The sequence below is a fragment of the Macaca mulatta genome, chromosome 11 (genome assembly GCF_049350105.2).
Source record: "Macaca mulatta isolate MMU2019108-1 chromosome 11, T2T-MMU8v2.0, whole genome shotgun sequence".
NCBI lineage: Eukaryota > Metazoa > Chordata > Mammalia > Primates > Cercopithecidae > Macaca > Macaca mulatta.
In genome coordinates, this window is record NC_133416.1 from 112,725,272 (window position 1) to 112,751,404 (window position 26,133).

Below are 26,133 nucleotides of genomic sequence, written 5' to 3' on the forward strand. Positions count from 1 at the left end.
AGGCCTTCTGAGAAAGTGGCATTGAGATGGCCTTTTCAGGAAGCGTGAAAGAGCAGAGAACAGTGTTCCAGGTGGAGGACACATCGTAGGTAAAGTCACAGAGATGTAAAAGCACAGGTGTGTCTATGGGACTAGGGGAGGTGATCAGTGGGGCTGGAGTATAGGCTGCCTGCAGGACAGTGTGGGAGGCCAACCTGAAAACAACCACAGGGCTCAGAGAGCAGCATCATTTCATTAGGATCATCATCTTCACTCCCCTCTTTCAAAACATACTTCCAGACCACTTGCTATATGCCAGGCAGTTGGCTAGGTGTGGGAGACACAAAAATATCACGTACGGTTCCTGCCTTGAGGGCATTTACAACCCACCAAGGAGAACTGCCACACACACTCCAACCTTAAACGAAATGCATAGAAGTTATTTGGAAAGTTTGCACTTCCATTTAATGTGTGCATGTTCAGAACAATGGAGGCCTGCAAGAGTTCCCTTTTCACATGTACTTGGAGCTTTCCCTTGAAGGGCCCTCTAATTAATTCTTTGGGGAGGCAGTGCAGCACAGTGGTTGCAACCACAGTCTCTGGAGTCTGAAGGCCTGGGTTGAAATATGGGCTGCAGCACTGATGACCTATAACCCCCTGGTGGAGTCTTTAGTTCTCTATCCTTGGTGATATGGTTTGGCTGTGTCCCCACCCAAATCTCATCCTGAGTTATAGTTCCCAGAATTTCCTCATGTTGTGGAGGGACCCAGTGGGAGATAATTGAATCATAGGGACAGTTTCTCCCATACTGTTCTCGTGGTAGTGAATAAGTCTTATGACATCTGATGGTTTTATAAGGAGAAACCCCTCTCACTTGGCTCTCTCTCTTTGCCTGCTGCCATCCGTGTAAGATGTGACTTGCTCCTCCTTGCCTTCTGCCATGATTGTGAGGCCTCCCCAGCCATGTGGAACTGTAAGTCCATTAAACCTATTTTTCTTCCCAGTCTCAGGTATGTCTTTATCAGCAGTGTGAAAACAGACTAATACGCTTGGTTACCTTGTCTATAAAATAACGATCCAAAGAGAACCTGGTTGATTGGGTTGTCATATCAGCTGAGACAATGCAGAGAAATAGTACCATGCATGATACCCAATTAACCCAATAAATGCAAATAAGTAAGGACGATGCTGCTGGCTGTGGCTTACATACTGTGGCCGAGCCGAAGTAGAGTCTCTGAGCAAGGAGGGCACCATGGAACATGTTCTTCTGGGAGTCCCTCTCAGAAAGCAAAGCTGGGTGAGTGTGCAAGGTCATTGTGGTGCTGCCAAGTCATTGTGGAGCCTGGGTAGCATATCTTGGCTTAAAGGAGTAGGGATTTCTTAATAAGTCAGGTGTTTCTTGTAGACATTTCCCACCCCCAACAGTGCTGGAATGTGCAGAGGATGTTTTGAATGTGTCACCACTGATGGTTACATGCCGTCCTGTTGCAGTGCGTTTCCAGGAGCTAAACCAAGGCCAGGGTCAGGGAGCCCAGCTTTGTGGCAGTGGATGATACATTCCTCTGAAATACGCCGACTCCTTGAGAGCTTCCTTCAATTATATTGCCCCGCGTGAGTTTGCACACCCTCACACACAATTGGCTTTCCTCTCTTAGGAGTTTGGGATATTTCAGGGCTTGCTAGTCAGCTGTGTTTATTAGATAGCCTTTGTTTTCTCCTTCTAAGACAGGAAGCTCATTAGAAACAAGCACAAACTATCAGCTTTCATCCCAGAGTTGAAAATGTCCCCTGAGAATTGGGGATATTTTTCAAGGCAGTCATGTTCAGAGGCACAGCCCAACTCAGGGTAGCTAAGCTGACAAGTAGGCTGTAGGTAATCCACATTCCAAGGATTTTGAGGTTCCTATGAGATGAATGCTATCCCTTTGTGATTTCACCTCACAGCTAGAAATATGGGGAAAAGCTGGGGCAAACTATGATACAGCAGGTAGTGACAATGGCCCTGGAGCCAGATGACATGGGCTCATGTTCTGGCTTAGCCATTTACTAATTATGTGACCTTGGGCAAGTCACTGACCCTCAAATTCCTCATCCTTAAATTGGGATAGGCCGGGAGGGTGACTCATATCTGTAATCTCAGCACTTTGGGAGCCTAAGGTGGGTGGATTGCTTGAGCACAGCAGTTAGAGACCAGCCTGGGCAACATAATGAGACCCTGTGTCTACAAAAATTTTTAAAAAAATCAGATGGGTGTGTGATGGTGTGCACCTGTGCTCCCAGCTACTTAGGGGACTGAATCTGGAGGATTGCTTGAACCTGGGAGTTTGAGACTGCTATGAACTATGATTGAGCCACTATACTCCAGCCTGGGTGACAGAGTGAGACCCTGTCTAAAAAAAAACAAGGGTAGTACTACCCACTTCATAGGATTATTGTGAGCTTTACATGAAGGCCTTATGTGATTGTTAGTTACATTATTTATAGTAGCTTTCATTTATTCGTTCATTCCTTTACTCAGCTGATACTGATTTGGTACTTTCTATGTGCCAGGTATTGTGTTTGGTGTAGGAACTATGTAATAAAATGAGCTCTTGTCCCTGCTCTTGAGGAGGTCACCACTCACTGGGAGAGACAACACGTACACAGGTTTTATGAAGCAGTGTGAATAATGCATGCAACAGGCTTAGGGAGCACAGTGGAGGGACACTTAGCTCTAGTTGATGATGGTTGTGGTAGTGATAGCCCAAGTGTATCACGATGGAAGTAATAATGATGGTGATGAAGTGGATGTTGGTCATGCTGGTAATGGTTTGCTTGTAAGGATGGTAGTGATGATGAGGACTGTGAGATGGTAGTGATGGTTGTGGTAGCAACGATTCCAGCAGGATGTCATAATGATGACAGAGACAGTTAGATTGGTGATAGTGGTGACCATGATGGTGGTGGTAGTGGTGATGGTTTACCATGAGGATGGTAGTGAAGATGGCATTGCTGCTGATAGTGGTGATGGTGACCATACAATGGTAATCAAGATGTCAGTAACAGGATGGTAGTCAAGATGGTAGTAATAATACAGTGGTGTTGGTGATGGTGAGGGTGGCAATGGTGGTATTAATGTTTTGAGAAAGGCTGGCACTAGAGATGGTACAGATGATGGTGACAGTGTGATGGTGGTAGTGGTAGCAATGACTGTGATAGGATGGCAGTAATGGTGTAGTGGCAGTAATCATGGTGAGAGCAGGTAGAGGTGGCAGTGATTTGCCCTGAGGATGCTAGTAAAGATGGTAGTGATGACCATGTGGAGGTGGTGGTGGTGGCACAATGTGAGAAGACAGCTGTTCTCTTCCTACCCTTCCCAGGATTATTATTAAGAAAATCCCAAACATGATATTATTTCATCTGTAAATGTAAACTATATCTTTAAATTTACATGTTCTAAACTTGTTGCTAGTGTGTAGATATGAAAATGGTTTTTGAAAATTGATATAAGATCTAGTAACCTTGCAAATCTCTCATCATTTATACTGATTTGTCTGCAGATTCAGTGGGGTCTTCTACATAGAAAATCATATCATCAGCTAATAGTGTTTTGTTTCTTTCTTTTTAATACTTAGGTCTTTTATTTATTTTTTTCTGGAGGATTATACAATGTCTTCCAGTTTAGTGTGAAAAAGAGATAGTGAGAATCATATCTGTTTTTTTCCTGATTTTAATTGTAATAATTCTAACATTTTACAAATATTAAATATTAAAATAATACTTATTACAGGTTTAATAGGTATCCTATTTGAGGTTATGAAACTTTGTTCTGTTGTTAACCTGGTTTGCTAAGAGATTTTTTTGATTGTTGTTTATGAATATTTGTTGAATTTTATCAAAGGCTTTTTCTGTTTGTACTGAAAAGATTATATGGTGCTTTGGGCACTTCCCATGTATGACTTCAGAGTTGCGCAGCCTTAATTATTTTCTTATTTCAGCCACTGACACAGTGACCAATTTTGTGTGAGCACTGATCAGTTTCACGCAGGTGCACCCTGACAGCAATTAACCCTTGGGTCTCACTGCATGCCTCTTCCTGTCTCTGTTGATGCCACAGTGGGAAACAATATGAGAACCATTGGGCACTCACCAAAATTTATTCATTGAGATAAAGGATGTGTCATTCTTCTATAGGGACAGTGCTGAAATGCATTTTACATGGCCATTCGTGCAGTCCCATGGGCTAGTGTAACTTATGCAGCAGCGGCTTGATAATTTGTCTTGGTGTTAGTTTTCTCTCCTTTCTGACTCTCCTTTCTTCTTACCCCTCACTCCTGCTCTTTGGCTCTCATGCCTCAGAAAAGTACTCACGCTTTATCCTTTGTTTCTGGGGAACTCAGAATATAATTTTTTCCTCTTTTAGTCTATTTATGTGTTGAATTACATTTATAAAGTTTCTGGTGTTAAATTACCCATGCATTTTCTTGGATAGGTCAGCCTGGTCACAAAGTTATACTTAAAAAAATTTTTTTATTGTATTATTTGGTTTGGAAATTTCACATCTGTGTTCATGAGTAAGACTGATGTGTAATTTTTCTTTTTTAAACCTTCTTTGTCTGCTTGTGGTGTCAGTATTATGTTAGCCTCATAAAATAAGTTGTAGAATGTTCTTTCTTTTCAATTCCCTGGAAAAGATATTTGAATTTGAATATTTGAATGGTTTGTTCCTTGAAAGTTTGTGAAATGTATTCTATGAAATAGTTTGGGCTGGGTATTTTTCAGAGGGATTTATATTGCTGATTAAATTCCCTCAGCAGTTATAAAATTATACACGGTTTCTATTTCTCCTTGAGTCAGTTTTGATTATTCAGCTTTCCTAGGAATTTATATATTTTAATCTATATTGTTAAATTTATTAACATTAAATTTAAATGTATTAATATGAAATATTCACTTATTTTCAGTCTGTATTATAGTTATATTCCTCTTTCATTCCTACTGTTTCTTACTTATATGTTTGTTTGTTTTTGATCAGCTTCACTACTGGTTTTATCAGTGTCTTTAGTCTTCTCAGAGAACAAACTTCCAGCTTTGTTGACCTTTTTTCTTATGTTTTTGTTTTATATTATGTTGGTATTATTATTTTATTATTTTAATAACTTTTTTAGTTGGTTGCTCAGCTCATTAATTTTAAGCCTTCTTTCTTTCCTAATACAAACATTTCAGGATATAAACCTGTTTTCACCATACCCTGTAAGTATTAATATATAGTATTATTGTTAGAATTGAGTTCTAGGTACTTTTAAATCTCCATTTTGGTGTCTCTTTTCCCCATGAGTGATTTATAAGTATATTTTTATAATTCCTAATGTGTTTACATTTTTTATTAGTATGTAACTTAATTGCATTGTAATTAAAAATATCTGCTATAGGATATTCATTTTTAAAAATTCATTGAGACTTTAAGTACTGCATGGCAATGTAAAAGTAAATGTTTTATGTTTTATGTGTGTTTGAGACACACATCGTCTAATTATTGGAAGCAGGATACTAAATATATCCTTAAATCAAACTTGTCAATGGATTGTTAGGATTTTCTGCATTTTTTGTTTTTTTTCATTTACTTGATCAATCAATCATTGAGATGATGGTTTTGCTGATTTTCTCCCCATAGTTCTATCAATTTTTGATCTAAATAATTTGAGATTATTTTAGTAAATATGTGCAGGCTTAGTATTGTTATACTAAAAGGGTTAAACTTTGTAGCAGTCTGCACTTCTCTATCATTGTACTTACACAGTATATGGTAATTACCTAATTATAAGTTCACATCTCCCACAGACTATAATTTCTGGGAGTTCATGCAACAAATCTGAATTGTTCAGCTAGCACAGTGCTCAATTAATAATTGTTAAATAAATGGATGCATGAATGAATTGGCCTCTACCTTTCTTATATGGCAAATGATTAACACTGGATTATATATAACAGAATCTCTTGTTTTGTGCCAAGTCCTGAATATACATGGGAGTGTCAGATTTTTAATGCATATGAAGCTAGATCTCAAACATCCATATCTTGGTGTAGAAGCCCTCTTCATTTTACAAAGATCTCATCTGCTGGGGCATTTCTTGTTACAGAATTTTGATGGTGACTGTGTTTCCACTTGGTTGACAATCTTTCTTCCTATTCGTCTTTTTTCTTTTTGAGATTTCCATTTAGAGAAAACAGAAAGTCAGCAGATTCTTTCTCTCCTTTGAGTTAATATCAAAGCGCTGATGAAGGAAAAGAGGGAGCATGAATCTCTAAAGGACAATGGAAAAGTCCTCTTTCCATATTTTGTCTGGAGGATCTGAGATTAGATTGGGAGCTTCTGTAGCCTTGGTATGAAAGATACAAAGGACTTTAGCTCTAAAAGTATTTATAGCCATTTTTGTCACCAACAGGATTGAACAAATGAGAGCTCCTTCCTCCCTTGGTCCCAGGTGTAGATTTGGGGAAGCGGGCAGCTATTTCAAATCTATTACCAAAACACTTTGAGTGAGTACCTCTCTGCCCCAGGTTTTATGCTAAACACCATGGTTGCAAAGAGGCATGAGACTCTTGAGGGAACTGCAGCTCTTTGGGTCGGGGAAAGGGTAACAGGTCTTGCACAGTTACTAGCAAGTTCAGTGACCTCACAAACCCGCCCTGTGAGTGGCATCTTAAATACTCTGGGCTACAAGAGCCTGAGCAGGCTCAACAACAATTTTTGTGTGCATGTGGCATGAACCATTACAAATGACTTTATATTCATTATATTTTTGTACTTCACAACACCTCCTAGGAGCTGATCTTTGTAAATTTTGTTTTATTGTTATTTTTTTGAGATGAAGTCTTGCTCTGATGCCCAGGCTGGAGTGCAGTGGTGCAATCTTGGCTCACTACAACTTCCACCTCCTGGATTCAAGTGATTCTCCTGCCTCAGCCTCCCGAGTAGCTGGGATTATAGGAACCCGCCACAATGCGTGGCTGATTTTTGCATTTTTAGTAGAGACGGAGTTTCGCCATGTTGGCCAGGCTGGTCTCAAACTCCTGACCTCAAATGACCCTCCCACCTTGGCCTCCCAAAGTGCTGGGATTATAGGTGTGAGCCACTGTGCGTGGCCTGTAAATTTTACTTTTAATTGACAAATAATAATTATATATACTATATATTTATGGGATATGATGTGATATTTTGATATATGTTTATATTATGAAATGACTAAATCAAGATAATTAGCAATTTCATCACCTCACATTTTTTTTTGGTGAAAACATCTAAAATCTACTATTTTAGTAATTTTGAAATATGCAGTGCATTATTATTTATTATAATCACCATTCAGTGCAAAAGCTCCTGAAAGCTTATTCCTCCTGTGTAACTGAAATTTTGCATCCTTTGACCAACATATCCCCTTTCTCCATTCGCCCTCGTCCCCCAGCTCCTGGTAGCCACCATTCTTCTGTATACTTCCATGAGTTTGACTTTTTAAAATTCCACACATAAGTGATGGACATCATGCAGTGTTCATCTTTCTATGTCTGGTTTATTTCACTTAGCATGATGTTCCCCAGGTTCGTCTGTGTTTTCATAAATGACAGAATTTCCTCCTTTTAAAAGGCTGCATAGAATTCAATTGTGTGAACATACTACATTTTTTTAATCCATTCGTTGCTAATGGACATGTAGGTTGCTTCCATATTTTGGCTATTGTGAATAATGCTGTAAATAAATGTGGGAGTGTAGATATTTCTTTATCATATTAAGTTCCTTTCTTTTGGATGATATACCCCAAAGTGGGATTGCTTGGTTTTCTGAGGAACCTAGGAATTATCTTTTATTGTTATTATTTTGCAGATTAGCAACCTGAGGCTCTGAGAGAGACTCTTTGCAATTAGGACTTGAATCCAACCCGGTTAATAAGTAATAAAAAAAAGGTAACATTTACTGAGCTCCTACTATGTGCCAGGTGCTGTTCTGTTTAATGCATTATTGCCTTTAACTCTCAATAACAATCCTGTGGAATGTTGTTACCATTTCCCTGTCCCCACCCCCTTTTTTCAGATGATAAAAGGATGATTAGGAGAGATTAGGACAACTGCGTAAGGCTAACAGGTGCCAGTGGTAGGTTTTAAACCCAGAGAGTCATGCTCTGTAGAACTTACACCTTAATATTTACATAAGCAACAGGATTTAGTATAATAGGTTGGAAACTCAAAACTCCATTTTGAGCCCTAAATCTGCCTCTCATCTTTTTGCTACTTAAAGTGTGGTCCATGGACCAGCAACCTTAGCCTCACTTGGGAGCTGTTAGAAATACAGGATCTGAGTTCCACCCCAGGCTGACTGGATCAGAATCTTGATCTTACTTAGATCTCTAGATGGTTCACCTGCTCACTGAAGGTGAGCACTGTCTCACCAGCTTTGCCCAAATCAAAGGATCTCTCTCAGCCTCAGCTTCTCCAACTGTAAAATGAGGACAGCATAGCATTTGCATCTGCCCCTTCTCAGTGCTGCTATGGAGATCAAAAGGCAGGAGGTATGTGGAAAGGTGTTGTAAATTGCATAGTGTTCTACAAAGGTCAAAACCAAACAGTGAACCAGAGCATTAAAGCTTTAGATACAACTCGACAAATAGATAATGCCTTTTATTCCTAAGGCTTGACTGGGCAGGAACTCACAGTGCTGTGTGTTATGCAGAATAACCAGACAGAAGAAATGCCTTTTACAAGCAGTTCCTGGAAATTTCTAGCTTTATCAAGGAATTTGGTTTCTCCAGTTCACCGCCTAGTGAAAATAGCTGCTCCTTAATAAGACCCAGATGTTGACACAGCCACTCACCTTCCCCATTGCATGGATGCGTTTCATACTGAATTTCACCTAAGGAATTTTAGACTTTAAAGATAATAATCAAAACCACTGCTAGCTTCCCTTTGGGATTCTTGCTGATTTGGGAGATCAAAGATGTCCCAACAATACAACGAATGTAGACAGAAAGTGAGGTTTCTTGCCTACTAACAAAAAGATGAATGCAGTATAACAATGACCATTTTAGCACTTTTGTCCCCAGGTAGTTCTGCTTAAAGTAGGTTCTCCTCTCACATATTTTTATAATTTCCCCCAACTGTCCTTCTTTGCCTCATGCTATCGGCAAATGTGGCTGATGCGCTAACAACATTAGCTTCTGTTTCAAATACAATTAAATGGATGCCCTTGCTGGTTAATTCTTGGCATACCTAAAAAATACTTTCTCTACGTCTAGGAAAAGTATGAGATGTTTAAATTCCAAACAATGAATGATTCCCAAGGGCATCTCACATGGAGTTTCACGGGATGGGAATCTGGCTCAAAGGAAGGGCGTCCTCCATGGTGGCCCCTCACTTTTTCCGGAGGCAGCCTGATTTGACTTTCTGTGAGTAGCTGAGAAATAACATAACTCTTGACTTTGGGGAGAGCGCTGCACTCTTGTAGACCCACATAGGGAGACCAGGCTGTTTTCATTACGCCCTTGCTGGAATGCTTGGGATCTGCTATAGGTCACCAGGGATTTCACAAACCCCAAAGCAAGAATGGCAGAAATTTGACTTTTAGAGACCCTGCCACTCTTCAGTTTGCTATGTGCTTTCCTCCCCTTCTTTAATGAAGCTATTGAGGGAGATGGTCTCAAAATTGTTTTTAAGGGCCGGATAAGGAGGAAGTTTTCTCACTGAGGCCTTCCTTCCCCAGGCAAGGGTATCTTGTGAGCATGGCCATTAGCCCCAAGACAGAGGCGTGTGATAGGCTGGTGCAAAAGTAATTATGGTTTTGCCATTAAGAGTAATAAATGGGAAGCTTCTGGTTTGGGCCTTTGTTGCACCCCACCTTTGCCACTTACTAGCAGTGAGACTTGGGCAGTTACTCAGACTCTTCTGAGGCTCTGTTTTCTGACTGTCAAAATGGCAAGCAACATCTCAGAGGGGTCCTTGTGGAGATTACATGAACTCCTGACTCATGCTACTAATAATCTGTGGTTTTCTCTAGAAAGATATTGTTTTATTTCCTGTGGGAAGCCACCACTGTCAAACTTTATTTTGAGTTGTATTGTTTTAAAACTATTTAAGAAGGACAACAAATATTTGGTCTATTTAAAGAGCAGGCTAGGCTGGGCGCGGTGGCTCACACCTGTAATCCCAGCACTTTGGGAGGCTGAGGCAGGTAGATCACAAGGTCAAGAGATTGAGACCATCCTGGCCAACACGATGAAACCCTGTCTCTACTAAAAATACAAAAATTAGCGGGATGTGGTGGCGTGCACCTGTAGTCCCAGCTACTCAGGAGGCTGAGGCAGGAGAATTGCTTGACCCTGAGAGGTGGAGCTGACACCTCTCAGGTGACACCTCTCACCTCTCATGCCACTGCACTCCAGCATGGGTGGCAGAGCGAGACTCCATCTCAAAAAAAAAAAAAAAAAAAAAAAGAAAAGGAGCAGGCTAGATAATGCTGCAAACCCAGGCCAACATCAGAGGCTGCTCTCGGTGGGAGCTTCAGGCCCACTCAGACTGTTTCAACAAATGTGTGTGGAGTTCTTGCTCCAGTGCAGGCACTGTGTGAGTGAGGGGCTTCCATTACAAGAGTGGATGAGACACTGGTCCCCATGGTTAAGAGGCTGAAAGTTAGTGGGGGAAAATAAGTAAACTGGCCATTACAAAACAGGGAGATAAATGCCACAATGAGGAAAAGATAAGGTGCTAAGAACACTGGTAGAGACCTGCAAGGTGGGGGAAGATGTACTCTAAAAGACAAATGAGACAGACCAGGGAATGCCTGTGCAAAACCTGGAGAGATTGTCAGTAGGAACTCTTGGAGAAGCAGCAACCCATCGCTCTGATCTCGCTCTGATAAACTAAACAGATTTAAAGGCTTTTGATGATGAAAGTACAGGAAGCTCCATGCCAAGTTCTGACATACTGAGTGAAGCCAGCAGAATCATAGAAAATAGAATTGTATGGCTGGAAGGGCCTATTACAATTCTCTCAAATAACTAGGTCATTCAAGTTCTATCTCCTCTACAGGCATTCTTGGATCTTCATGGGGTCACCTTGTTATTCCCCAGTCTCGCCTTGCTCTCTTGAATCTCCATGCCTTTATTCTCTCCACGCCTGAAATCTCTCCTTGCCAAATCTGGCTTATTCCTACATGTCTTTTGAGATTCAGTTTAAATGCCCTTTGATTTCATGAATCATACCTTCACAACTCACTGTATCAGTTAGTTATTGCCACAATCGTGCTGCATAACAGATAAGCATACAACTGCAGAGGCATACAATGGTTAGCACTTTTTAGCTCAAACAACTGGGTGTTGGACAAGGGCTGCTGATGGAGCCTGGGCTCAGTGAGAAGACCCTACTCTGCTTCCTGTGTCTCTGATCTTTCTCCTTGGACCAACAGCCTGACCTTCCTTGGGATGCTCTTCTTGCAATGATGGCAGAGCTGCTATAGGGAAAACAGAAAAACACACAGGCCCAAAAGGCCCAGGCTTGGAACTAGCATTCCATCACTTTTCTTGTATTGCACTGGCCAAAGCAAGTTGCGTGGCCAAACCCAAGTTCAAGGATCAGGAAAATGTACCCTGCCCCTTAAGTGGAAGGAAGTGCAAAGTCATATGGCAAAGGGCATGACTTCATGGAGAGGAGACAAACTGGGACCAAGAATGCAGTCTACCACATTAACCTTTGTAACTCCAGTACTTGACATGCGATAGGAACCCAGTATGTGCTTCTGACCTGCAATGAGAAAACTAAGCCAAGAGTGGTGAAATGACTTGCCCAAGTAACCTGACAGCAAAACAGGTCAATAGAAAGTGTAAGGTAGGAAGCATTCAGTAAGAAGATTAAAGCTGGAGAGGGCTTTCCCAATGATTTAGGCTGATTCCCTCTTTTTACAGATGCTCAAGAATATGAGTGAGATTGAGTTACTCATCTAAGATAATATAGTTCATCCATGACCCAGCTTGTCTTGAAGTGAAAATGCCCCGTGCTCTTCTGAGCCCCTCTGGTATGGCATCTGTGAAGTTGGAAGCTGGAGCTAGTTGAGGGACTATCAATATGATGGGGGTTTTCTCCCTCTTCACTGCCCCTTCAGCTTGCTCTTTCTTTCTTTCTTTCTTCCTTTCTTCCTTTCTTCCTTCCTTCCTTCCTTCCTTCCTTCCTTCCTTCCTTCCTTCCTTCCTTCCTTCCTTCCTTCCTTCCTTCCTTTCTTTCTTTCTTTCTTTCTTTCTTTCTTTCTTTCTTTCTTTCTTTCTTTCTTTCTTTCTTTCTTTCTTTCTCTCTCTTTCTCTCTCTCTTTCTTTCTTTTTCTTTTCTTTTCTTTCTTTCATTTGTTTGTTTTTTGTTTTCTTCACTGCCCCTTCAGAAACAAGAATATGAAAAGGGATTCTTTGGTAATAGAACTCAATCCCAACCAATCAAGGAACAGGAATCCCATCTTGGCAGTGTGAAAAATCTGCTTTTCTGAAAAATACTTCACTTACAAGATCAAAAGAACTCTTTCCTCTAGATAGACCTCCAAAACATAATCCCATTTCTACAACCCTATTGATGGAGGGTAGATCTGGCAGTTTATTATTAAATTCACCCACTGTTAACCGGCAAAGTACACTCAGAGAATTCAGAATAATGCACAAAATATCCTGTTTTTAAACATTTGAGGCCCATCTTTCAGCACTCACAGCGTCCATGTAGCATTGAGGGATTCGGAAGTGACTCTGCCTCTCTTTTTAGCTCATCCTCCAACTTCCCATAGGTGTAGGTCCCTTTCTTTCACCTGCCCTAGTGGTGTCCTTTCTCATGGTGACTTTGATGATGAAAATGTGTTTTTCTTTAACCTTCTCTCCTCTTTTCCCTGCTTTTAGATTTTCATAGAGCATTTACCAGGTATTTCTATCACTTATACTGATGTTATGCTAAAAGAGTTCCTGGCTCTTCGTCTGCTTTACCAAAGGTCATCTTTCTGTTTTGCTTGTATTTAAAAAGCATAACTGGGCTTTAATATCATGAGCATAAGTTGGTAAGTGAGGTCAGAGTGATGGTGACAATGATGGTAACGATGGTAGTGGTAGAGGTGGCAGTGCAGGTAATGGTGGTGATGGTGATGCTGGTGGTGGTGATAGCAGTGGCAGTGGTAGAGGTGGTAGTGTGGGTGGTAATGATGACAGTGATAGAGGTGGTGGTAGTGGTAGTGGTGGCAATACTGATGGTGGAGGTGGTGGTCATGATGGCGGTGATGGTGGTGGTAGTGGTGATGATGGTGGTGGTGGTGGTGATAGTGATTGTGGTGGTGGTGATGGTAGTGGTGGCAGTGGTGATGGTGGTTGTGGTGGTGGTGGTGGTGATGGTGGTGGTGGTGGTGAGGTGGCAGTGGTGATGGTGGTAGAGGTGAAGGATTTAGTGGAGGTGTTGGTGGTGATTTTGGTAATGAGTGAGGTTGGTGGTAGTGGGGTGGTTCATTTGCATCATTGATTAGTAATAGACTTAGTGGGGCAATAAACTCCGACCTTACCTACTTTCACAATGTAGTTCATGGTTTTGTTTTCATACTGTGTCACTTAAAAACCAGCACTCTCAACAACAGAGTAATTTGTTGTTACTAGCTATACCTTTAACTACAGTCAATGCTGTCCACAAATTTAATTGAAAAATTATCGGAAAATTTTCACTTTGGGATGATTTGATTTGGGATCAGTTTCCTTGTTTTACATATCTGAGTTTATGTTTCTTCATGTTAAATCTGGCCTCTCCCTCAGAACACACCAGATAATGAATGTGAAAGCCCACAGGAATAATAACATCTACTATTTGCTTAGCACTACTCAGTGAGAATATTGAGAAGTTTACCCACATTCCTGATAATTCGGAAAACAATTCTGCAGGCATTGTTTTGTATTATTTACTTTTATTGCCTCAATTCAGAAAAGATTTACAAGCTTAGGAGTATATCTAAAATGCACAAAATGGTATTCTGGAAAAACAAAACAAGAGTGTAGATTAATGTGGAGCCAGCAAAAAGACTGAAAAGTCCAGGCTAATGACATCCTATTTCCAGGGCCCCAAACTGGGCCCTTGAATTTCTAGCAGCCAGTTTGAAAAGGGAAACTGTCAGTTAACACAAGTCATCTTCCTTAAGCAAAAAGCCTGCTTGTTCTTTGGTAGATCGATGTCCATGCTACCCAAAGTGAGCTATGGATTTAATGAAATCTCTATCAAAATGCTAATAGTATTCTTCATAGAAATAGAAAAAAAGTGGGCAGGTGCGGTGGCTCATGCCTGTAATCCCAGCACTTTGGGAGGCTGAGGCGGGCAGATCACAAGGTCAGGAGATTGAGACCATCCTGGCTAACATGGTGAAATCCCATCTCTACTAAAAATACAAAAAATTAGCCGGGTGTGGTGGCAGGCACCTGTAGTCCCAGCTACTCGGGAGGCTGAGGCAGGAGAATGGTGTGAACCCAGGAGGCAGAGCTGGCAGTGAGTGAGCTGAGATGGTGCCATTGCACTCTAGCATGGGAGACAGAGCAAGACTCCGTCTCAAAAAAAAAAAAAAAAAAAAAAAAAAAAAAAGAAAAAGAAATAGAAAAAAGCCCTAAAATTGGCATGAAATCACAAAAGACCCTCAATTATCAAAGCAATCTTGAACAAAAATGCACAAAGCTGGGAGGTGTCATACTACCAAACTTCAAAATATACTACAAAACTATAGTAACCAAAACAGCATGGTACTGGCATAAAAACAGACACATAGACCAATGAAACAGAACAGAGAGCTCAGAAATAAGTCTACACACAGTCAACTGATTTTTGACAAAGATTCCAAGAACACCTGGTGAAAGAACAATTTCTTCAATAAATGGTGTTGAGAAAACTAGATATCCACATGCAGAAAAATGAAATTTTCTTTTCAAATGTAATTTGTTTTTAGAGACAGATGTTGACTCTATTGCCCAGGCAGGAGGGTAGTGGTATGATCACAGCTCACTGTGACCTTGAAATCTTGGGCTCAAGCAATCCTCCCACTTCAGCTTCTGGAGTAGCTGGGACTACAGGTGCATACCATCACACTCAGCTAGATAAAGAAAACCTTTTTTTTTTTTAGAGATGAGGTTTTTCTATGTTGCCCAGTCTGGTATCAAACTCGTGATCTCCTCATTTCAGGCATGTACCACTGTACCCAGCCCCAGAAGAATGAAGTTACTCTTGTCTTGCACCATATACAAAAATCAGCTCAAAATGCATTAAAAACTTAAATGTAAGGCTCCAAACTATGAAACTACTAGAAGAAACGTGGGGGAAAATCTCCATGACATTGATCTTGGCAATGATTCTTTCGATATAACATTAAAAGCAAAGACAACAAAAGCAAAGACATCACACAAAAGAACTTCTGCACAGCAAAGGAAACAGTTAACAGAGTGAAGAGACAAGCTATAGAATGGCAAAGAATATTTTCAAACTATACATTCAGCAAACAGTTAATATCAATATATAAGGAACTAAAACAACTCAATAGCAAGAAAGTACATTACCCCATTAAAGAACGGACAAGACTTGAATAAACATTTCCCAGAGAGACAAGCTATAGAATGGGAGAAAATATTTTCAAACTATATCAACCAACAGTAAATATCAATATAGAAAGAACTAAAACAACTCGATAGCAAGAAAATACATTACCTCATTAAAAATGGACAAAAGACTTGAATAAACATTTCCCAAAACAAGATATACAGATGGCCAACAGATACAGTCACGCACTACAGAACAGTGTTTCGGTCAGTGACAGTACTATATATATCATGGTGGTCCCATAAGGTTATCGTAGAGCTGAAAAATTCCTATCGCCTAGTGAGTCCAGTAGCTGTAGTAACATCATAGTGCAATGCATTACTCATGTGTTTGTGATGATACTGATGTAAACAAACCTGCTGCACTGCTAATCATATAAAACATAGCAAATACAATTATACATAGTACATAATACTTGATATAAATGAGTTTGTCACTGGTTTATGTATTTACTGTACTATACTTTTTTATCATTGTTTTAGCAGGTACTTCCTCTACTTATTAAAAAAAAAAAGTTCACTGTAAAGTAGCCTTAGGCAGGGCCTTCAGGGGGTATTCCAGAAGAAGGCATTGCTATTACAGGAGATGACAGCTCCATGAGTGTTACTGCCCTGAAGACCTTCCAGTGAGGCAAGATGCGGAGGTGAAAGACGATATTGATGATCTCAACACTGTACAGGCCTAGGCTAATGTATGTGCTTATGTCTTAGGTTTAACAAAAAAGTTTAAAAAGTTAAGAAAAAGAAAACATTTTAAAAATAGAAAGGGTCTATAGAATAAAGATAAAAGCATATACATATAAAGAAAATATTTTTATATAGCTGGGCAATGTGTGCTTTAAAGTTAAGTGTTTTTACAAAAGAGTCAAAAGTTAAAAAATTTAAAAAGGTTACAAAATAAAACTGTTACAATAAATTGAGGTTAATTTATGACTGAAGGAAGAAAATATTTTTAAATAAATTTAATATAGCTTAAGTGTACAGTGCTTTTAAAGTCTACAGTAGTGTTCAGTAATGTCCAAGGCCTTCACATTCACTCACTCACCGACTCACCCAGAGCTACCTCCAGTTCTGCAAACTCCACGCATGGTAAGTGCCCTCTACAGGTGTACCATTTTAAAATCTTTTATACTATATTTTTACTGCATCTTTTCTATGTTTAGATGTACAAATACTTAACACTGTGCTACAATTGCCTGCAATGTTCAGTACAGTAACATGCTGTCCAGGTTTGTAGCCTAAGAGCAATAGGCTCTACCATATAGCCTAGGTAATGATTTTTGAATAGACATTTTCCAAAAGAAGACATGCAAGACTGCTAGGTGTGTGGTAGGCTATACCATCTAGGTTTGTATAAGTACACTCTGTGGTGTTCACATAATGATGAAGTTGTCTAAGGACGCATTTCTCAGAATGTATCCCCACCATTAAGCAATACATGACTGTATATGAAAAAATGGCCAACATCACTAATCATCAGGGAAATACAAATCAAAACCACAATGAGATCTCATCCTACAACTGTTAGAATAGATATAATAAAAAGATATATGTTGGTGAAGGTGTGGAGAAAGGGAACCATTGCACACTGTTGGTGGGAATGTAAATTAGTACAGCCATTATGGAAAACAGTATGGATGTTCCTCAAAAAATGAGAAATAGAGCTTCCATATGATTCAGTGATCACAGTGAATTTGGGTATATATCCAAAAGAAATATAATTAGTATGCAGAAGTGATATCTGCACTTCCATGTTTATTACAGCAATATTCACAATAGCCAAGACATGGAATCATGGGGGGGATGTCAGGACCAAACCAACCTGTATGTCTATCAACGGGTGAATGGATAAATAAAACGTGTTACATATACACGATAGAATACAAGTCAGCCACAAAAAAAGAACAAAATTCTGTCATTTCAGACAATGTAGATGAAGCTGGAGAATATTATGTTAAGTGTAATAAGCCAGGCATAGAAAGACAACTACAACATGACTATATGTGGAATCTAAAAATGCTGTTCTCATAGAAGAACAAGGGTTTGGGTGGTGAATGGGACCCTCTCCCTAGCCATCCAAGCCTCTGGTATGGGAAGGTTCCCCATCCATATGGATGGGGAGATATTGGTCAAGGGATATATTTATAGGGAGACATTTATAGTTAGATAGGAGGAAAAATGATTCAGAAGAGATAATATATAGAGACAGAAAGTTGACCAGTGATTGCCTGGGGCTGGGGGAGGCAGAGAGAGGATAGGTGAGGCAGGGAGAGAAATTGGGAGTGACTGCTAATGGTTATGGAGTGTCTTTCTCGGGTGATGAAGATGCTCTAAAATTGATGTTTGCACAACTCTGCGAACGATTGGATTGTACACTTTTAATGGGTGAATTGTATGGTATGTGAATTATATCTTAATAAAGCTGTCTTTAAAATAAAATCCTGCAGGTTACCTAAAGGCCACCTTCCCAGTGGCGGGGGAGCCAAACCAAAGCCTCTCTGCCTTCAGCACCTGTGCTTGTCTCCCTACCACTACCTCACGTTCCTGTTCCACTCTGGAAGTGCGGCAGGTTCTCTAGACAAAGGCAAAATGGGGGCAGGTTTTGAGTGTTTTTTCAACAGAAGCTCCTAGCCAACTGACATTTGTATTGCAAGCATTTCCAAATCTTTAAGAGGTTGGGGTGTTTAGGGTTTGTTCTCAGGCTTGAGTAAGAGATATGCAGGCACCATCACTGTTGCTTTCAGATTTGTGGCTTAAGTCTCTCCCTCCTCATCCAGCGTCCCCTTCCCAAAAGCTCGCTGCTGGAGAAGGCTCAGGGCTGGGGGAGAGTGCAGAGGGTGAGGCCATGGGAGGGGCAGGAAATGGGAGCAAAAGAGAGGGACTTCACTCTCTCTCCATTCCCAGGGATTTAGTTGCTTAGGTGCCTTTCACACTCATCTCTGGAAATCCTAACACTCACTTAGGAGAGAACACTGGAGCCTGATTGTTACATCTGGGTGAGGTGTGAAGGCACAGGCTGAATGATGCCTTAGCGGATAAGAAGGTGAACCGAGAGGGTGGGAGGCTCCAGTGCTCTGGCTTGGTGTCTCCTTGTTTAGAATTCTTTCTCTGAGACATGATATATAATCCCCAGGTTGTATTCATCTGTCAGCTTGAGATGGAGGGAAAATACTCATGTTTTATGTGCTGATTTAATTGTATCCTTCTCTGATGTCCTTGTTTGGGATGTGCTGGTTGAGAGGGGAGTGGCCTGTACAGTGGTGTTTGCCAGGGAATTACTGTGTGCCAGGCACCAAGCACGTCACTTCTGTGCATTGCCTTCTTTGCTTCTCATTACAGATACTATGATTATGCCCAAGTGTGCCTAAGGAAAAGTGAGATATAGGGAGGCTAATGTCACCTGCTGTAAATGTGGCACGGCCAAGATTTGAACCCAAGACTGTCTGATTCTGGAACTCATGGGCTGACCCACTGGTTTATGTAGGCTCATCCCAAAATAGAAGCAGCAGGTTGGTGCAGTACAGGAGTCAGCACCTTCTGTTTGATGGTGGCTCTGCCAAAGAGAGCTGTGAGATCATTGGTAAGGTTGTGATCACTCCAGGACTCACATTTTTCAACTGTTTAAGTTGATTGTTTGTCTAGATATTCTCCAAGGTACCATCTAGACAAGAGGGTTGGTGATTCTAGGCTGATGTCTACAAACAAGAGCTGGAAGAAATGATGATCCTTTTTTTTTTTTTATGGACTTTGCTCTTTAAAAGGAGGCTTTGAGATTAGGACTCTAATCTCATTTAGGAGGCTAATTTTCAGCATGGAGTTGTACAGGTTTTGGGGCCTTTGGAACAGAGTTCAAATCCTGGCTCCACTGTATGTTTTCTGCAAGTCACTCAATCTGTCTGATCTTTAGCTTCCTGGTTGGTAGGATGAGGACAATAAAACCTTCCATACTGAGGATTCATGAATATCTCAGCTATATTCGTTGTATTATGTTCTCCTTGAGGGTGGGCCATGTCTTTTGTATTTCTGGCAGGCATGGGATTGAGTTGAATTGATTTTAAGAGGGAGTAAAAGGCAAGTCTGGCTGTCTATAGACAAACCGGGCATGTCTCTCCTTTGTTCAATGTGCCAGGGGGCAGGGACGCGTTTTCCAGCCCCAGTATCTCCCACTGGCCAGGTTTCTGCCCTGTCCTGAGATCTCGCACGCAGTTCCAGGGAACTGTCATTTTCCACTACACCAGCTGGGTAATACTCAAGCAAAGGTGTATCGGCATATGGTGTCTCTGGCTTTGGGCGTGGAAGAAGGGTTTGTGATGGGCTAGTTTTTCTTCTTTGGCCTCTTTGCTTGTACCCATTCCCCCTTCCACATAGGCATGTACACACTGGCTTACCTAGGTGGATTTTTATCTCGGATTTCCCATGTTGAAATGTTGTTTTGGGAGACAACCACAGCTCTGATGTCAGATACAGCATGGTTGGATCTTGGCAATTCCTGACATTCCTCTATGAGCCTCGGTTTCCTCAACCATGAAAGGAGATAGTAATAACACCTGCTTCCCTGGGCTGTTGTGAAGATTAAATGAAGTTCAGCACAAGGCAAGGACTCCATAAATGATACCAGTTTTACTTTTGTTTTGGCTCCACTCTGCCTGTCCTTAGAGCCCCATGACCACTAAACACACAGAGTGATGGGGGAAAAGGAATCAGAGCCCTACACTTCCTTCAGCTGTGCCAGTTATTCTGACCTATGTTGCTGAATTTGAAGCTAAACTCAGAAATCTGCATTCTGTAAACGTATCTATGACTTTAACTAGAACCACTGGTGTTTTAGACTGAAATGGACTTAGTGGTCATAGATTCTGATCTCCTGCATTTGTAGTTGGTGGAAAATGAATGAGTGAACATCCCTGCCTCCCTGCCAAAACCAGTGGTTTAAATAAGGTAGAAGTTTATTTTTTCACATAAACATTGGTAGCCTAGGGCTGAAATGATGGACCCACAGCCAGCAATGAACAAAGGCTCTACCCAGTTTGTTGCCCTGTCCTCCTTAGTCCAAGAGTTCTACTTTGTGGTCCAGGGTGGCAGCTCTAGCTCCAGCTATCACAACTTCAATCTAGCTCACAGGAGGGAGAAAAAGAAAAGAAATTGGAAGAAGCATTCCATTTAAGAATACATCATGAAAGTTACGCAAGCCATATCATAAGTACCTAAGGATTTACACACCTAAGGATGACACAAGTCATATCATTTTACATCCTATTGCTTAGAACTTTGTCATATTTACATCCATAGTTAACAGGGAGGGAACTCGGGGAATGTAGTATTTATTCTGGTGGCTATGTGCCCAATGAGGATTTGGAGGTTCTATGGTTCTATTATGGAGGAATGAAGGGAAAATGCATCTACGGAGACCGTCAAAAGGCTCTGCCACACAGGTGACACAACTGCTTTACCCCTTCAATCTGTGCTATTTCCATAGCATTCACAAGGTTTTGTTTTTAAAAAATTAAAAGTTTTTGGAGATGAAGTTCTGTCATATATCACCAAGCTGCTCTCCAACTCCTGGGCTCAAGCAATCCTCCTACCTCAACCTCCTGAGTACTGGGACTGCACGTGTGCCACTGTGCCCAGCTGCTTTTATTCATTTTTTGTTTTTTTAGAGACAGGGTTTCACTATGTTGCCCAGGTTGGCCTTGAACTCCTGGCCTCAAGAAATCCTCCTCCCTCAGTCTCCCAAGTATCTGTGACTACAGGTGCATGCCACTGAGTCCAACTGCATCACAAGTCTAGATTAAATTTCCCTTAGGTTCTTAATAAAATTTCTTGAAAATTCTGATCACAAAGATGGCAGCTGGCAAGTTCCAGAGCCAGACAAGTTGGCCAGAGCATGGGCAAAGAGCGTGCGGGAATGCAGTGGAGAGCACCCAGGCCACACCGATGCCTCTGTCAGACTGGGCCCCTTATGTTAAGGAAGACTGTGTCAATCATTGGAGAGCAGAGAAGCCATACTGTCTACCACTGAGGCAACAGGGAGAAGTGAGATTGAGATGTGCCAAGAGAAAAGAATGAGAGCTTCTGGGAAAACTCAGAAACTTGTAAAAATTCCACCTAACCTGGGATGTAAAGTGATGTGCTGCTAAGATGGGCGAGTAGCTCAAGCTTCAGCAGGCAGCCAAAGCAGTCCTAGTCCCCTAAAACAGTGCCCCAGAACTCTTGGCAAAGCCATCGGAAGAGGGCCTGAACCCAGAATTAATAAATTGGAGGGATGCGGAACCTTCAGTATGTTTCAGGCTCTGAGACTTGGTAAGAACACATGAGAGAGAGGTGGGTGTGAGAGAGAGAAAAGGAGAAAGAGAGGAGAGAGAGAGAGAGAACAAAAAGGAAAGACAGAGGAGAGACAGGGAGAGACAGACAGTGGCAGGGGTTGGGGAAAGGGAGGGGGAGGGGAGACATAGTAAGGAAAGATAGAAGAGGAGAAAAAAAAAGAAAAGAGAAGAAATAGGAGAGAGATATGGTATAAACAGGCTGCTTTCAATTGCAAGTGACAGTAACCAACTCAAACTAGTTTAAGAAAAAAAAAATAACAAAGAATAGAAGCAGCAAAAAGGCTGCCAGCAACTAACTTACTCCTGTTTTCTCCGGATCCCTGAAGGACAGGTGCTTCTCGTTTTTCCTTTTTCTAATAGTTACAACCAAAGTTTTAAACATGGATTTCATTGACACAGATTGGCCAACTTCAAGTGTCCTGACCAGGATGAGGGGATGTCAGGACCAGCCAAACCAGAAGGATTAAGAAAGGAGGAGATTGGTTTCCCAAGGAAAATCAGTATGCTGTTACTAAAAGAAGGTGGAGTAGATACTGGGCAGGTGAAAACAACAGATCTCTATTACACATGATGAGGAAATCAGAGAGAAAGGGAGAGAGAGTGAGAGAGAGAGAGGTGAGGAGAGAGACATGAGGAGAGAGATTAGAGATGAACATGGGAAAGTTAGTATAAAAGAGGAAAGAATGAAAGATGAAAGAAAAAAGTATTTGAGAGAAAGTAGAAAAGGAAGAAAGAGAGAGAGAGAAAGAGGAAGAAAGAGAGAGAAAGAGGAAGAAAGGAAGGGAGAAGGAAAGAAAGGAAGGAAAGAAGAAAAGGAAAACAAGGGGAAGAAGAAAGAGGGAAAAAGACGGAGAGAATGGAGAAAGAATGGAAGGAAGAAAGAGGAAAGGGAGGGAGAGGTGTGTTTACCTGCATGTATGCATGAGAAACACAGATGAGTAACACATCTGTGGCAAGCCTTACGTACTGTGGCAAGCCTCTGCTACAACTTAATATCGTGACCCCAGATCCCCAAACAGACCAGATCTAGGAAGAGATGAGGTCTTACTGAAGTTCCTACTCCCTTCCCTCTCTCCTGAGTGTGGTCCCAGCCTGCATCATCCTTATCTCACCTATTTCCACCCCTCTGGAGTCTCTTAGGAAATTGTAGAATTGTCTCCCCAGTGTCATTGCCACACTTTGGTCCAGGAGCCCAGGGGCTTCAGTCTGCCATGTGTTTTCAGCGTGTGGCTGCCTGAAAACACGTCTGTCAACCTTAGCATTGGAGAACAAAAGCTTGGGTTTGACATGAAAAGGACAGCAGAGAAGCAGCCTTGACCTAACTGCCATGTGGCATTCCTAAGCGTGCAGAGCCTGAGCCTGGAAGATATGCACAATACTTGAAAGAAGCCTTTTATCCAGGCAAGACCGGATAAACACATCTGTATGGCATTGATTTCCCCCTCCCCCTTTCTTTCTGGGATTTGGAGCGGGGTTAGGGGGAGGAACAATGAAAACATTTGAAACATCTGACACTGAGTTGGGGTTGTGGATAGGCAGCATTTGGGGGGAAATGAAAGGTGAAATGCCAAATTTAGTTTGGCTCTTTCTTTCTGGCGCCATTTTTTTCTCTTACATTCAATCCATATTTTCCTTTTAGCACCAGTGGGGGTGGTGGATCATGTAACATTCCTATTTAGCACACACATAGCTTGCCTTGTCTTGAAAGGGAAGCATACACTGACAACGGAAACCTCATAACCTCCCGAGTGGGAGACAACCTTAGGATTCTGGCTTCCAGGATATTTATGTTGGTTACTGTTTAGTGCACTGAACACAAACCGGGATCCCTTGACTCATAGCTGAAATGGGATTGGAATCTGAAGGCATAATTCTTCTGCTGGAAACACAAAGGTTGTAGGTATACAAGAGCACACAATTATATTGAAGAAGAAATAAGCCATTTATGCAAGAGGGAACCAAGTATACCCATGTGTCAGGAAGAAAGGGTTTGATACATTATGTTCTGGAATGGATTGGGCCATTTTTCCTGAAGCTCACCACACAACCCACTAGGACAGTCGGGGCTCTGCTCTGGTCTCCCAGATATCCCAGGGAAAGGCTCAGTGAAGCAGGTGTGTTACTAGTTGCAGGCCAAAACCAGGTAGGAGAAATCATAAAATGAATCACACAAGACTTATGATACCTGATACCGTTCATTTGGTTATATGTTGTGGCAGACCTTGGTTCAAACTCTGGGTGTTTTATCTAGTAGCAAGATGGTCTTTGGAAATTCAACCAACCTTTCTGAGGTTCAAATTTTTAGTTTTCAAAAATGAGGATGTTGTGAGATTTAAATGAAAATACAATAATATATAGGTAAAAGGCTTGATATGGTAGAAACTTAGCAAATTCTAAGTAACCTATAGTATTTCCTGCCAGTGTGTTCCCAACTAGTGTGTAAGCTTCCAGAGTGCATATATAATAATTTTCTGGATTTGTATAATACTTTAACTTTAGTGCTTTGTAAACTTACATGGAAATTTTTAAAATAAATTGTAAGTTGGTTTATTATAAACTTTTTTCCCTACTAAGATGGATTTTAGAGTACATTTTAAAGGAACTCTCCCTTGAACCCTGATCTGTTTTTTAGGAAACTGTTTAAGATATAAATCACATACTGTAAAGTTCAGCCTTTAAAAGTGTACATTTCAGTGGTTTTTAGAATATTCTTAGAGGTGTGCATCCATCACCACTATCTAAATCCAGATTATTTTCATTAACCCAAATAGAAACCCTATGCCCATATACCCATTGCCACTTTCTCCATTCTCCCTCCCTCCCCTTGGAGGCAAGGCAACCACTGTTTTATTGTCTGTCTCACCACGTCTACAGCTATATAATGACCTATGGATCTGAAATGGTGTCGACTGCCTCCAAAATGCATATGAGTTAAGTGGAGGACAGATGACACGGGAGAGGAAAATCAGGATACCATTTAAGGAAAAAGAGCTGAAATGGACACTGGGTGCCCAGAAAGACAGATACTTTACTTCTTTTCCATGTAATGAATCTCCCACTAACATCTTTGAGGTTTATGTTGCCCAGCAGATAGCCACTAATGATAATGTGGGTATGGAGCAGCTGAAATGGGACTAGTCCAAATTGAGTCCAAATACACATTGGGTTTTGAAGACTTATTATGAAAAAAGGGATGTAAAATACCTCATTAATAATTTCCTTATAGTAATTACATGTTACAGTAATATTTTCAACGTACTGTATTGGGTTAAATAAAATATATTATTCAATGAAAATCACCTATCTCTTTTTATTTTTTGGAATGTGGCTACTAGAAAATTTTAAGTTACATTTGTGGTTCACGTTATATTTCTGTTGGATAGTGATGCTCTAGATGCTTCTAGATTTGTTTTTCAACTGCCTGTCTCTTGAGATCAGGGACTGTACATTATTATTTTTTCTTTAGTTGAGGGCCTTGTACATGCTATGCAGTTAATACATATTGTTGAATGAATATTGTCTGCCTTTAATGATTCCTCATTTCAAATAAGATGAATGCAAACTTCCTTGAAAATCTGACTCCAACATTGTATTTCAAACCTCTGTCCCGAAGGAGGTTGGACCATATCTCCTGGGCTATGTTTTGCTCAAACAGGCCTCTATACTCTTCCTTACCAGTCCAGCCTGCAGAGACAATGGAGCCCAGGGTACAGGAGGGAGAGATGGGTGAAAGTGTGTGTGGATGAGACATGCTGTCGTATGAGAGTTGTTCATCTCATTATGTTTAAGGCCATAGCTTAGAGAATTTTCATTCTCTAAAGCTCTCTAGATTTTTAAGAAATTACTGAAGCATTTCCCTTACTAAATCCAGTAATTTGTCTACATGCAACTTGGACTTTCTGGAAACTTCTGAAGATTCACAGAGTCCATAAATGTCCTTGTCCTCCCTTTGGCTTAAATTAGTTCATCTATGTTTTGGTCACTTTCAGCAAGATGAGTTAAAAGAACCCAGTCAGGCCAGGCCCGGTGGCTTACACCTGTAATCCCAGCACTTTGGGAGGCCGAGGCGGGCAGATCATGAGGTCAAGAGATTGAGATCATCCTGGTCAACATGGTGAAATCCTGTCTCTACTAAAAATACAAAAATTAGCTGGATATGGTGGCGCTCGCCTATAGTCCCAGCTACTCAGGAGGCTGAGGCAGGAGAATCGCTTGAACCTGGGAGGTGAAGG